At 38.2% G+C, this 16029-nt stretch overlaps 1 protein-coding gene across 8 annotated transcripts in view; it reads right to left on the bottom strand.

Moving 5' to 3' along the window:
* Positions 1-15806, bottom strand: part of PTPN13 (protein tyrosine phosphatase non-receptor type 13) — a 203675-nt gene extending 187869 nt beyond the window's left edge. For all 8 annotated transcript variants that reach the window (XM_036096776.2, XM_036096777.2, XM_078068905.1 and 5 more), the window contains exon 1: positions 15322-15806. The gene's annotated coding sequence lies outside the window, so the exon portion shown is untranslated. The remainder of the gene's footprint in view (positions 1-15321) is intronic.
* Positions 15807-16029: the final 223 nt, after the last annotated feature.

Below are 16029 nucleotides of genomic sequence, written 5' to 3'. Positions count from 1 at the left end.
AATAAAAACTATGGTTATAGTCATGCTTTACTAAGTTTTACCTTCTTTCTATTTAACATATTTCCATGTTATAAACAACCTCTTTTTAACCTAATTTTTGAGGATCACAAAATTCCATTGTAAGGCTTCAGAATAATTCATTCCTCCTCTGTCGGTTACTTATATTGTTTCCAATTTTATACCATTACAAATAATGCTGTGATGAGCATTTAAACATTTTTAAACGATTTTCAAAAGGACACTTTATTATCTTTACTTCACTCAACAGTTTATAGGTACATGATTGCTATGAAGACCCCAGGTAAGAATAAGACCTTGAGGGAAAAAAAAAACCGAAAGGAAAATATGCTACCATTCCAAGAACAACTGTTGAAAAGCTCATGAACAATTTCATAAATTTAGATTCCAACACAGACTATGGAGTTCTCTTACACATTTTCTATGCAAAGTGAGATGATTTCTTGCCTCTCCTTGATACTTTTCATTTTAAAAGATACTACTCACATGAGAAGCTATGGTTAAGATCATTAACTCTGGAGTCACACAGATTCCAAATCCCTGCCCCACTACTGACTAGCCAGCTGTGCACCTATGACCACGCATTAAGTCTCTCTAAGCCTTAGTTTTCTCATCTATAACTTAAAAAGAATAATAGCACCCACCTTACAGGATTGTTGTAAAAATAAGTAATATCCTATGTGTCCGGTTCTTAAAATAATGTCTAGCACATAGTAAATACACAAACAGCATCATATCATTTAACTGTTTCCAGTGCTCAATGTTTTCGTGGTCTCAAAGACATCATAAATATATGTTGGTCTGTGTATAAATTATTGGCTTAATCTACAGATTATGATGGCACAGATGCATATTTACAAACTGCTACATTATATAATTTTTAAAATATTGTTCAGTCTAAAAAGCTGATTGTCAAAATAGTCAAAATAAAGGTTAAATAATAGTTTTAACGGAATCATAAGAAATGAATTTCAGGGGTGCCTGGGTGGCTCAGTCGTTAAGCATCTGCCTTCGGCTCAGGTCATGATCCCAGGGTCCTGGGATCGAGCCCCGCATCGGGCTCCCTGCTCCGCGGGAAGCCTGCTTTTCGCTCTCCCACTCCCCCTGCTTGTGTTCCCTCTCTCGCTGTGTCTCTCTCTGTCAAATAAATAAATAAAATCTTAAAAAAAAAAAAAAAGAAATGAATTTCACTGTTTATACCATACACCACTGAAATGATTTCTCTTCTTGGGGCGCCTGGGTGGCTCAATCAGTTAAGCCTCTGCCTTGGGCTTGGGTCATGAACTCAGGGTCCTGGAATCAAGCCCCGCAGCGGGCTCCCTGGCTCAGCTGGGAGTCTGCTTCTTCCTCTCCCCACTGCTTGTGCTCTCTCTCACATAAATAAATAAGACCTTTAAAAGAAAAGAGAAACTATTTCTCTTCAGACAGAATAAATTCTTAAGTCTTTTCACATGATTAAAGGTCAAATATATTTAAAAGGATGCTAAGTGAACTAGGAGTAATTTATAAGCTAGAGTAACATTAATTCTCCTAGTTTTTACTTTCCTTATAGTTATTTGGTAATACAAAAAGCAGTAGAAAAGGAAAGTGCACCAGCCACCATTATGTACACCTTATTATTTTTTTAAGATTTTATTTATTTATTTGACAGAGAGATAGAGAGAGCCAGAGCACAAGCTGGGTGGGTGGGGGTGGGGGAGATGGCGGAGGGAAAAGGAGAAGCAGGCTCCAGGCTGAGCAGGGAGCCTGATGCGGGGCTTGATCCCAGGACCCCAAGATCATGACCTGAACCGAAGGCAGCCACCTAACCGACTGAGCCACACAGATGCCCCTTATGTACATTTTATTAATCAAGATGATGACAATTAATCCTTTACCCATTTGGCCAGCTAAGACATTATTTTTAGAGGCCTACACCGAATTTTCTTATTACTTAACAATCAGCTAGGTGACTTTAGGCAATCAATCAACTATGTGTAAATAGCCAAGAGGTTTAGTATTTTATTGTTTCAGAAATTAAAGAATAAAGCAAGTCCTGAGTTGGTAAAATACTAAATATATTTTTAAATTATACTTCCTACATCACACTTGATATAGCAGATAAAACATTTATCTGAATTAAAAATGGAAAGAAGGGTTTATTTCAAAACTCTTTAGGAGTTGCTATCTTTCAAGTATAATGCTAACTTCTAAGAAGAGGACTGAAAAAATCTTTTGTAGCAAAAGCAATTTGCGGACAACATTCCCAATTAATTTTAAATTTTGAATCCTACAGATAACTATAATCATAATGATTAAGTATAAAAGCTGACAGGAAAGTCACACTAGTGGCAAATAAATAACCCTACTATAGCAGAACATTAAACAACAGGATGAGATTTTTATTTTAAACACCTTTTCCAAATTTATAGCTTAGATGGCTCATTTTAAATATAATTCCCAATCTCAGATTAAATGAACCCAGCAGTAACTAATTTACAAAGCATTTTCAATTGAACATCAAACATACTTTAGAGTCAAGATCCTTTGTCCCCTTGTCTTGTTAAAGTGGCAGATAGCAACAAATGATAAATATCTTCCAATCAATAGCTGACGTAGCTCAGTAAGAACTGAGAAAAATTACTTCCCATTTGACCCAATCCTCCCAGCTGCAGTGAGGTTTCCTCGTTATTCTAGACTTCATATTCTATTTGACCATCACAGACTGCAATAATCCTTAAACTTACTTTCCATTTTCTGCAGAAATGGATTTAGGCCATCACTGTTCAAATTATTCAACTTTAAACTGATAAGGCCTATAAATCCTTCATCAATCTCCCATTACTTTCCCAGCGATGACGATCTCTATCTAACCTCTACTTCTCTCCTCAAACGTCCAATTCTTCACCACTACACAAATCATACTTAAAAGCAGGTAATCTTGCCCCTTATGACAGCACTTTCTGAAGATAATAGCATTAAGTGTGGATTCTCCTACACAACCTTGTTTTCATTTCTATGCATCAATAGGCCCACATCTATTTTCATAGCCTTCCCTTCAACCTTACAGAAAAGTTGCTTTCCTTATGACTAATGCTGACAATTCTACCAGGGGCTCTTTCCTTCCCAGCCAGAGCCTCACAAAAGGAAATTACTGTTTTACTCTTTCTGGCATTTTAAATCATTTCTTACAGAATCTGTCCTTTTACCATCTTCAGTCTTAAAAATAAATTTTTTTCTGATCTATGAAATCTCCTAGATCATCCAAATCTCATCTGTTTTGGGACATGCAGGTGGCTCAGTCGGTTAAGCAGCTGCCTTCAGCTCAGGTATGATCCCAGGGTCCTTGCTCAGCAGGGAGCCTGCTTCTCCCTCTCCCTCTGCCTGCCACTCCCCCCGCTTGTGCCCTCTCTCTCTTTCTCTCCCTCTCCCTCTCTGACAAATAAATAAAATCTTAAAAAAAAAAACCTCATCTGTTTTGCCACGAAATGCTACCCTCCATTTCAATTTCCTTCCTATTCCCCTCTTTATCAGTATAGTAAAATGCTTCTTTTGAAGGTAATAATATTCAACTGATCATACCATTCTTTTTCTTCTACTTTTCTTCAGTCATCTTTCTTTGGTTCCCTGTGACATCTGGCACCATTGGTCATGTACTCCCTGACGGACTCTCCTAACGCACTTTCTTTAACATTAGACTTTCCTAGCTCTTTTACTCTTTAGACACTTCCTTCCCAGTCCCAATACTTTTCTCACTCTCACATGACATCTTCTGCACCTTTATTTATTTATTTATTTATTTATTTATTTATTTATTTTTAAGATTTTATTTATTTGACAGAGAGAGAGAGAGAGAGCACAAGCAGGGGGAGTGGGAGAGGTTCAAGAAGCAGACTCCCCGCGGAGCAGGGAGCCTGACGTGGGGCTCGATCCCAGGACCCTGGGACCATGACCTGAGCCAAAGGCAGACACCCAACCGTCACTTCAGCACCTTTTAAACACCTCCTCTCTCCTGAATTCACTCACTAAAATCTTTTATTCTGTTGATACACCATGCTCATTCTTATAATAATGTCTTCAAAACAGTGTCACGCTCTAGCCCCCAAGTGAATCCTGACTGAATCAAGGCACACTTTCTTCTTTCAAATGTTATTGTACTTATTTATTGTTTTCTAATATCTAATGGTTTCCTGTCTGCATTTTTTTTTTAACCTAAATTTTAAGTTTTTTTTTGGTAGGAACCATTTTCCTTTTACTTTTCAGTATTTCTCAAAATACAGAAAAAAATTCTCAACACAGAGTATTCAAATACTTTACAGCTATATAATTTGTTTAGACAAAAACCAAGACATTCAAGACAAAAATAAATTTGTATTACTTATAAAACATTTCTAATTGTTGCTATTTTAACTGTAGTCAAACAATCCTGTGGGTATTTTTTTCTACCAATTTCCATATTTTTCACATATTCAAAGGGATATGTCAGATTTGCTCACTTTATTTCCTTTAAAATGTCAACCATTTTAGTCTTAACATGACCTGTATGTATCTACCATATCTAAAAAGATCTTATGTAGGGGCACCTGGGTGGGGCAATCAGTTAGGCTCCCAACTCTTGGTTTTGGCTCAGGTAGTGATCTCAGGTTGTGAGATCAAGCCCCGCCCAGGCTCCACGCTTAGTGCAGCATCTGCTTGAGATTCTAATCTCCCTCGCCCGTTCTCTCTCTAAAATAAGTAAATAAATAAATCTTTAAAAAACAATAACAATAATAAATAAAATAAATAAAAACATCTTACATAAAAAACAATCTGATGACCAAGACACAGTCAATGACCTAATCAAGACAATGTATACCAGAGAGGCTAAAATTTGGGTGATAAAGAGATAAACCACGCTTTTGTCTTATGATTATTAATCATATTTCTGGCTGCTATTTCCCCCCAATATATACATAGCTGAAGAGGGAAGTGAAAGGTAAAGAATTCTTGTAAACTGAATCAGTGGACCCAATCATTTTGTATGTGTAGTAACTCAGAAATAAAATTCACAAAACCTTATGAGGTAGGTATTACTATTTCCATTTTACAGATCAGACCCAAGATTAAATTTCTTATCCAATGACTCTAATTACGGAAAGAGCTAAATGCAAACCAAAGACTATCTAAATTTAAACTCTGTGTTTCTTGGGGCGCTTGGGTGGCTCAGTCGTTAGGCGTCTGCCTTCAGTTCGGGTCGTGATCCCAGGGTCCTGGGATCGAGCCCCACATCGGGCTCTCTGCTTGGCAGGAAGCCTGCTTCTCCCTCTCCCACTCCCCTTGCTTGTGTTCCCTCTCTCTCTGTCTCTCTGTCAAAATAAATAAATAAAATCTTAAAAAAAAAAACAAAACACTCTGTGTTCTTTCTACTACACTCTACTTCCTAATTTATGCCTGAATGTGAATAAATAAATCATAACACTACCTAGCTATAGTTTTCACAAAAGCTAAACACTTAAAAATGAATATAAATACATTAACTTTGTTTTGCTAAAGATCAACAATAACTCAATTTAAAATGTCAAGGGTAGGTCAATTACTAAAAATTGTGTGAAGACATATTATTACAAGGAATTAAATATCAAACAATACAAAGTATAAAAGTACCAAATAATCTTAATGGCCATGATCCAGCCTGAAGAGAGTAAATCTAGTTTCTCAAATATCCTCTAGGTCAAGGCACTTTAATTAGCATTATTTATGTGTTAAATATCAAGTGGCAAGTCAATAAAACCAAGCTCCCTTCCATCCCCAAAACCTAGCATATGGTCTATAATTTATCTATGCATACTACAACGAAAATCCACTAAACTGGAAACAAATGGAGATCAGATGTTAGGAACTCTGGCAAAAACAATAACTGAATCCCCAATATCTATTCTCCTTAATTAGTTTTGGGATAGCCAAGTATCCAGAAAAACTAGAATTCCCAGCTTCCATTGCAAGTAGGGGTGGCCAGTATAAATAGAAGTCACTAGGTAAGCCTTCCAAGAAAACTTTTTGAAAGGATCTGACTCATCTGGAAGGCACACCTTTTTCTGCCATTTTCCCCATTTCTTCCATATTCTGCCTGCCTAGAAAGACAACACATTTTGAACAGAATGCTGGCAGTCATTTTGTGACCACAGGCCATCTTGAGGATGAAAGCCATGCATCAAGGAGATAGAAAAGAAAAAAGATGTCTGAGTTCACTACCATGTCTTGAAACTGCCATGCTTGATTTGGAGTATTATCCTTGGGTTTTGTGATATGTTAGAGAAAAATGAATCCCTACCTTCTTTAGGCCATTGTACCTTGTACACTGTATTTAGGTCTCTTGTACTAGCAATCCTATGCAATTTCTACTGGAAAAAGCAAAATAATTCATTGCATTGTTCTTGGATAGGGCAAGCACAAAGAATATTGCAGGTAGCATTTCTCAGATCAGTGCTCCTATTATCAGATGCTAAGATATGTATTATGAATTCTATAATTATTGACAAATAAATGAAAAATTATATATATATATCATCTGGGAGATTAATAAGGTATATTAGCATATTAAAGATTCTAAATGTGTTCACAGTATTAGTTAGGGAAGAGTGCCCAAAAATATATTCTAAACAATTTTAGTTTATGCTATACAACACTCCCAGGAGCACAGCAACATAAGATTTACAAATATTAGATAATAGCTCTGTGTGTTTGTGAGTTTGTGAACATGTACATTTAAGTACACTAGAATTTATATATCCGAGAGTGTTATCTTTCAAAAGAGATACTTTAGAAGGATACATAACCTTGTCCTCAAACATAATATCAGAAACATTTCTGGGACTCTCTTTTTAAATTACATTTAGAGCCATATTTTAAAAATCACTCCTTTTACCTTACAAGCATTTTTCATTTTAATTCAAATTATACTCCTTAAACACTCACCTTTCTAAAACAATAACACATCTATTATTTAATTGAATCAAACCTACACTCAAATAGGTCTGGCACCAAAAAGGAGATTCAAAAAAACATGCTGTAGGGCGCCTGAGTGGCTCAAATGGTTAAGCATCTGCCTTCGGCTCAGGTCATGATCCCAGGGTCGTGGGATCGAGTCCCACATCAGGCTCCTTGCTCAGCAGGGAGCCTGTTTCTCCCTCTGCCTCTCTCTCTCTCTTTCTCTCTCTGTCTCTCATGAATAAATAAAAATCTTAAAAAAAAAAAACAAAAAACACCATGCTGTATGTTTTAAAAGTAACTCCAAACAGGAGATGTAATGTTCTAAAAATGAATAGTTTGAAGAGAATGACATTTATTTTTACAAGTTCCACTAAGTGTATAAAAATCAGGCACACATCACATAAGTTCAAGTAATAAGTGGAAGAAACATGTAACCCAAGGAACAAAGTAGTGCCATAAACTGAAAAAAAAAGCACATTTAAGTTCATGTATTACCTTTACCCAGTGTTAAAACAAACAAAACAAATAAACCTCTTATAAATCAGAGTATACCAAAAATAATAACAGCTAATATTTATTAAATACTTAGTTTGCATTAGGCACTGCTCTAAGTGCTTATGTGTATTAACTCATTTGGTCCTTAAAAAAATCCCGTAAGAGGCCTGATCATTATCTTCATTTTGCAGACGAGGAAATTAAAGTACAGTGAGGTTAAGAAACTTACACAAACTAAATCATATTCAGAAATCAAAACCCAGGGGTGCCTTGGTGGCTCAGATGGTTAAGCGTCTGCCTTTGGCTCAGGTCATGATCCCAGGGTTCTGGGATCGAGATCTACCCCCACCCCCAGCATCAGGCTCCCTGCCTGCTCAGTGGGGAGCCTGTTTCTCCCTCTCCTTTTACTGCTCCCCCTGCTGTGCTCTCTCCCTCTTTCTGTCACATAAATAAATAAAATCTTAAAAAAAAAAGAAAGAAAGAAATCAAAACCCAAGCAGACCAGCTCCAGAGTCTATGCTCTAAATACCATGCTATTCTGTCTCTCTAAATCAAGCAGGAGTGGTCAGTACCATGCACAGCTGCATCTAAAAACAATTCATATATACTCAGATAGGTACACATGTTTGCAAAGTTTTACAAGGCAATTTTACATGTTGTTTAATTTTATCTTCACAGCTGTTCTATGTCAATATATCCTGTCAATAGATGGACTTAGTTGGCATGAATTCAAGTAATTAAAGCTATGTGTCCATAGATTATTCCACTTATCTGCTGTCTTAGAAATGTATCCCTTCTGTGCCTCGCAGAGGTTCTGGCAGATAACAGGAATTCAATGTATATTTACTGAATAAAGAACAATTAGAAAGGGAACTGGACATCAGAATGTGGTCAGATTGGTCCTGATTCATCAATACAGCTACTAGAAAAACACTCAGCTAGCTTGGCTCACCAACAGTGATTCTTTAGTATCCATTTAGGTGGAAGAACAGTATCACTCATTTTTCAATTAAATCTTAGTATCTCAATACAATCTTAAAATTCCTTTGAAGTTAGAAGTCTTGATGTACTAACATAAACACTGAGAAAGATTCAGATGCAATCTTACTCAAAAACATAACTCAGTATGGTCTTCAGTTACACAATGAGTATGATATATTATGTGGCCACATTAAAATATTTTCTTTTATTTAAAGATTAAAGGAAATTCCTATTAAATTTTAATAATGGAGAATACAGTCTAGATTTTTCATTGTAAGTGAAAGAATTGTATCATATGAGTGTTGGAGGGTATGCTGACTTGAATTATAACTAAAGTTACCAGTATTGCTGGGTACTATGTAATAACACATTTCCTTTTTGCTATTCATTTGTATACACTCAAAGCAGTGCCAGAATTTCGAAGTTCTGATTGAACTCAATTGAATGATACATATCTACAATACAGTTTTATCTCTCTTAGTTTGATAATTGATCATTCCTGAACTAAGTTTTCTATTATATTATATAGATAGATAGATATAGGTATCTATATCTATCTGTATTTTTTTTTAACTATCAGGGTTTTGTTTTGTTTTTTGTTTTAACAAAACATCTATTCTAGCTTTCATGAAGTACAGCTATTTTAGCTTTGGTAGATTTTCACATAATACTTAGAAAATTGAGCTACGTTACATAAATTTGAAATACGGCCTGACACTTATACCTTAAGCTAAGTATAGATATTAGCATCAGAATAAAATTAAGGCAGATTGTGTGAAGGATGAATTATACTATGTTCAAATAATTCCATAAAATTACATCTCAGCACAAGTCAAGAATATGAAAGACACTGAAGAGGGAATAAATCAAAACCTTACAATGAGGGAAATTCCTGTACCAAAATACTGATTTTTTCACTTCAAAACTGAATTACATAATGTTCTCTAGAAGAGATATCTGACTACACTAAGACCTAAAATAATCATCTCTTAATAATTTAAATGTTTATTTTAAAAATTACAGAAAAAGTGCATTAAGTAATACTTAGCAGTGCTGAGAGAAACTAAGTTTCTTAAAAGCGTTCCCTAATTTTAAAAAATTCCCAGGCCTTATCTTTCTTCCAAAAAAACCCCAAAAAGAAACAAACAAAAAACACCAACTTTGAATATTTCTACCACATTCTCAAGTTACATAATCATTCTAACTTTAATTTAAGTTATTCAACAAGAAAGTTTCATTTTTCTTCCACAGACTACATTAGAGCTAAATGGAAAAGCTTCAAAACATGAAAACAATATTGTATACAAAATATTCCATCAGGCATCCTTTCAAAAGAACTCTCATTATCCTGGATGCAACTTGTCTGACCCCAGTAGGTAAAAAAAGCATGTATTTATGTAAAAAGAAATGTACCATCTACCAATAGAAAAAAAAATACTTTTAATTGAAAATGATTTGTTTCCATGTCTACTCAGAACACACTAAACCAATAAAGAAAACTGATATTTTAGGTGTTTGGGGGGGTGGTATAAAAATGAGATGGACTAGGGGCGCCTGGGTGGCTCAGTCGTTAAGCGTCTGCCTTCGGTTCAGGTCATGATCCCAGGGTCCTGGGATCGAGCCCCGCATCGGGCTCCCTGCTCAGCGGGGAGTCTGCTTCTCCCTCTCCCACTCCGCCTGCTTATGTTCCCTCTCTGGCTGTCTTTCTCTGTCAAATAAATAAAACCTTTAAAAAAAAAAAAAAGAGATGGACTACACACATCATAGTTTCTTCTAAGCTGTGCATCAGTAGTTAACAAGTGGTAAACACCAATAAAATTCATGACATAGAATTAGCTTCCAACCACCTCAAATTGTTTAGGAACCTCATACTTTGTTGAAGGGGAAACTTGCCCTTGTGGGAAAGAATAAAGTCTCTCATGCATCTGTATGTTCATGTTAAAACTAATATGATGGTTTTCTGCTGGGAAATTGAATCATATCATATGACAACTAAGAGTTTCTATAACTAAAAGAAAAACAAACTAACAAAAAACAAAAATACCTTCACCAGATAGAAAAACCTTGAATCAAATTCCAACACTTGAATTGAAATGATGACGTTCTCTATTTCCCAACTTGAAACTGTTGGAGTACACAAGGGCAATTAAGCCATCAGTTAGATTCAGGGCATACTGATACAAATAATGCACACAAGTACACTGAAGTTCCACCTCTGAGTTAACTTTGAAAAGGAAAACCTTGTAACTAGGTATAGCAGATTGAGGAAAGATGTAATATAAGCATCAAATATGTGGTATTTCTCCACATTAGAAAAAAAACTATAGGGGCGCCTGGGTGGCTCAGTCGTTGGGCATCTGCCTTCTGCTCAGGTCGTGATCCCAGGGTCCTGGGATAGAGCCCCGTATTGGGCTCCATGCTCTGCGGGGAGCCTGCTTCTCCCTCTCCACTCCCCCTGCTTGTGTTCCTGCTCTCGCTATCTCTCTCACTCTCTCTCTCTGTCGGAAAATAAATAAAATCTTTAAAAAAAACTATAAGATATATTATATTTTAAATTATAAATCTAAGGGAAATGAATATACACACCCACTTCAGATGATGAGAAAATGGAATATAAATTTCAAAACCTCTAGGTAGTATATCAAGTATACTACAGTAAAAAATTAAAATTTTTAAAAAATCCTTCAGGTAATACAGAATTTTGTGATTATAGAATGTTCCATATCTGAGCTGTCCGATACAGCAGCTACTAGCCACAAGCAGCTACCGAGCACTTCAAATATGGTTAGTGGGAATAAGAAATTGAATCTTAAATTTCATTTAATTAATGTAAATTTAGCCACATGTATCTGGACTACAACATTGGACAGTGCAGCACTAAAGAAGTAAAGGGAAATATTCGTACCTTAAATTCTGATTCAAATAGTAAAAGTCTTGTAAATGGGCATATACATAGATGCTTCTGAAAAAAATTTTTTTTTTAATTCTTATGACTTAATGAAGACGAAAGGACTATGACACAATATAAAAATGTTGCTGCATTTGTGGGGACAAATTTTCTATACTCATTTTCTAGACAGGACTAGAATATTGGTTCACAAGTTGGCTCCAAGTTGTAATTTTCTTAGGGAGCTTCCAAAAATATGGATGCCTGGGTCTCATCCCCCCAAGCTTTTGGCTTAATTGGTTTGGGTTGAGTCCTGGGCATAAAAGCTTTTTAAAGCTACCCTGGAGATTCTAACATAGAGCCAGAGTTGAGTATTACTAAACTAGAAAGAAAATGAGAAACTGTTTATTAAGCATAGACGCAGTATGCAACTAAAGACATTTCTTTGCTGGTAGGCAAAGAGGCCCTTTGACAACCCAAATTCAAGTCAAAACACCTAAGGGCTAAATATGAGCTACACATTCGAAACATTCAGAAGTGATTTGGGTTATACAATCTTTTTTTTTTTTTAAAGATTTTATTTATTTATTTGACAGAGAGAGAGAGAGAGCACAGATAGAATGGCAGGCAGAGGGAGAGGGAGAAGCAGGCTCTCCGCTGAGCAGGGAGCCCGATGCGGGGCTCGATCCCAGGGCCCTGGGATCATGACCCGAGCCAAAGGCAGACGCTCAACCGACTGAGCCACTCAGGTGCCCCCAATCATAGATTTTTATTATCACTGAATGTTATACAATTATGTAAAAGAAATTAGAAAGGAAGGAAATAAACTAAATATTGAGTGTCAACTTGCCTTTGCCAATTTCATGTATATTATTTAATTTCATCCTCAACATATCTTGGGAGGTATATATTATTAATTTATTTACAGATGTGGAAAGTAGATTTAAAGATATTCCCTAGGATTGGACATATGTTTGGCAAACAGTAAAGTCCACACTCTACAGCAGAAGGATTCTCCCTGGGGAAGTTTGTTTCAGTAAATTTTCACACTGGAATCAAACAAAAAAAAGGAAAAGAAAAAGAAAGAAAAAGCAGGATTCAGTGGTGGAGCACAGGATAAGGCAAACATACTAAAACAGGTGCTTAACCAGTCCCTGTTCCGGCATTATCCAGGTATCTGATGGCAAACCCTGGGAAAAACAGGTTTGTCTATGGTTCAAATCTACACCAGCCGCTACACTAGACCATTTAGGAGTAGCTGCCTTTTATCCTAAGAACTTAAACAATTGGTCTCCTACTGCCTCATAAGCTATTAGGTATAGTCACACATTCTTCGGACAGGATAGAACAAGATGCTTATTCACAGCTGCCTGACACTAAACAGGAATAAGATAGGGGTTTTAAAGACTTTTTCATTTTACCCCCTCCACTTAAAGGATTATTGGAACTCCTCACAGAGCAGTTTGCAGACCGTAGTTTTGATATATTTACACTGAGTGTAGAACTTTTATTTTAACCTAGGCCACTGAAAGTCTTACATTAATTTACTCATTAAAAGAAATCTTTTAAAAATTCAGTTCCTGAGTTGAACCCACCTTAATTTTCAAATTAGGGGAGAAAGGTTCTCAGGAAAAAAAAAAAAAAGGTAAATCCAAAGCAACAGACCCCCACTCCCTACCTATCAGCACTAATCCTTCTATCCTAAGACTCAGTATCTTTTCTCCTTTTTCAGGCCCCTACCCTGTAAAGTGACATTAACACAAATGAGTCACATTTAGTTACATCAGAGGCACGAAAGAATACCTTCAGCTCATTGTTCTAATTAATGGCACAGACTTCTCCCAAAGCATATTCCAAAATAAGAATACATTGACAGGATTAACTCATAAATGCACTGGCTTAGTGTATGGTAGTGTTTCTTTTCAATTTCAAATGGTATTAATTACTATTTAATTATACTCCAAAAAATGTTTCATAATTTATTTAAAAATTACAAACTCTTGTCAAAAAAGAGGAAGCAGCAGCGGTAGCTTATCCCCAGTAGTCCTACCTGCCCCCCCACCCTGCCCCCCATATGTTTGAGGCTGGGCAATTTGATGAGCTGGAAAAAAATATACTCAATTGATAAGAGAAGCTACAATGCTCCCCCATCCAATCCTTAGCCTATTAAAAGTGGAACAAAGCAAGGATTAGACCTGTTTTTTCTTAATAATAAAGAATACACAAACTCCATTTTTTTTTTAAAGAATGATACCTATTATCTACACAGAAACAACTGATTAGCCAATTCTCACACTCACTTCCTGCATTGGAGGAAGGCCTCCAGGAAAAGATAATGTAAGTTCTACAATTTTTAATCCCTATTACAGTGCCCAAATTCATCCTTTAAATTGGCATTGGTTTTAACAGTTTGTGTATTTGTGTGACATGAAAAATTATTTATAAATATTTTTGGATGCTAGTAATCACCCTCCAAAAACTAAGTAGCTTTACATGAAGTAAACATTTTGGTGGCACAAATGTAAATTCAAAAGACAGACCTAAATAATGGTAAAAGTCATAATTCTCTAATTGTAAAAGTGAAAGTCACTACAAATTAATCTTTTCTTAATAACTAACCATAGATACTTTTCTAACCTTAATTCCAGCTTCCATCCTACCTTCTCCCCCACACAATACTCCCACAAAGCCTCTAGAACATCAAAGTTAGGACACAATGTTATTATGGAAAAGTATAATAAATTTAGGATTGGTTAAAAAAGCAGTTAGTTCGCCTCTGTATGAATTTACTGAATCAAAAAAAGCACAGACGTAATAAAAAATACTAATATTAAAAGGAGAAATAATGTTTATCAAAGCACCACCAAAAGCAACCAGTGAGCATGATGCAAGTTTTCACTCTGATCCTGCTAACCCAAGTCATCACGAATTTGGGAAAATACCAACACTTGTTTCATAATACAGCGACTTTTCTTTATTTTCCCATCCTTCAGTAAAACTCTATAGATGTAAAATTTTAAGTCTTGCTAATTAGTTACCAGTGCCCTTCATCCCGCAGATCAGGTGTCCTACATTTTGTTTAGGTCCCCGCCTTGAAAACAAACCCGATTGCCCCATTTTCTCAGAGGTAAACTCAGCTCCAGGCAGCTCCCTATGAAGTCACCGCGTTTGTTGTTTCAAAGATGCAATTAAACGAACATAACACAAGGCTGTCGAAGAGATTAGTTGGAAGTGTGTGGAGGTGTCAATCATATATGTATAAGGCCAATGAAAACTGTATTGCTACAAATCTATTTTAGTCGTAGTATTTCTCCCCATCCCCCCTTCTCCAATATATTCACAACATAGGGCAATTAAACTTTGTAAGAACTTACTCGACTTTAGCAAACTTTAGCTTTCCAACTTTCTGTACTCAGAATCCAGCAACGAGCAAAGGCGGGGTGGGGGTGGGGGATTTAACTGAGGCAGGGATAAGAAAAGCAATTAAAGAGCTTGCATCAGGCAGTGTCTCTCCTTCTGCCCCTCTTCCTCCCTTCCCACCCCCTCTTCCCTGAGCCCTTACATATACACATTCTTCTGGGCGGCCTCTAACCACACCATGTCCACAGTCATTTACAGAAATTAGAAACAGACTCCGGGATCCCTTCCCACAGCACGCACAGCGCAGAGCTGTACTAGCAGGATGGGGCGATGTCACTCCCTACTACCTCGCAATCTCTTACTCCCCCTCTGGGGTTTCAGTCTCAAGAGTCCGGCTTTCCTCCGCGGAGAAGGTGGGTCTACCTAATTCACAATGAAATTTCATCTCATCCTTCCCCACCCCAGCCACCTCACCACGAAAACCAAAGAAAAGTTCCTTCCCCACCAGGGCAACAGAGGAGTCGGTTTCAGGGGCCAGAGCAAAAGCTGGGAGAGGAGGACAGGGAGCGTGTACTTTGTTTCGCACTACCGCATATCCATACCAAGAGGCCAGGGCTGCTCTTCGTCCTTACCCGCTCGTCCGGAGACCCGGTCCTGCTACTGGAGCGCGAGGCAAGGGCTGAGCCGACGCGGCGTCGGGGCGGGCCGCCGGCAGCAGCCTCGGGCGCCGAGAGCCACCACCTCCTCTCCGTCAAGCGGCTGCGGGCGTGGGCCGAAGGAGCTGAAGAAGGAGCCTGGGGAGGGGGAGAAGAGGAGCAGCATCTCCTCCTCCTCCACGCCTCGGAAACGCCCCTCCAGCCGCGACCCCGGCCGACCGCCTGACCCCCGAGCGCTGGAGTACCCTCTCCGCCCTCCTGTGCTCCGCGCGCCTCCCAGAGCTTCGCCAAACCCTCTGGCGAGGGGCGGCTCAACTGCTGCAGCCGGCTCCGAGTGCTGCCGAGGGGGCTGAGGCGGACCAGGGAGCTAGGGAGTGCCGCGCGCCCGCAAGACGGTCTCTAGGGGCCGTGATCATGGTGTGTGAGCCTCGCCGCACCACCGCCGCGGGAGCTACTAGCACAGCACGAGCTCCACCTCAGCCACCCGCGCCGGCCCCGCCCCCGTTCCTGTCACTCAAAAGCCTTCCCGGGCTCTAGGAGGAGAGCGATCCGCGACCGGGCGCTCCCCTCCGCCCCATTGGTCCTCCCGGCCTCCAGTTCCGCCCCCTCCCTAGGGACGAGGTCGCCGGGGAGACCAGCGCCCCGGTTCCCATGACAACCGGTGCCTAGGGCCTGGCTTTTAGT

Source organism: Halichoerus grypus, chromosome 3 (assembly GCF_964656455.1).
Source record: "Halichoerus grypus chromosome 3, mHalGry1.hap1.1, whole genome shotgun sequence".
NCBI lineage: Eukaryota > Metazoa > Chordata > Mammalia > Carnivora > Phocidae > Halichoerus > Halichoerus grypus.
This window is presented reverse-complemented; position numbering and strand designations above follow the sequence as displayed.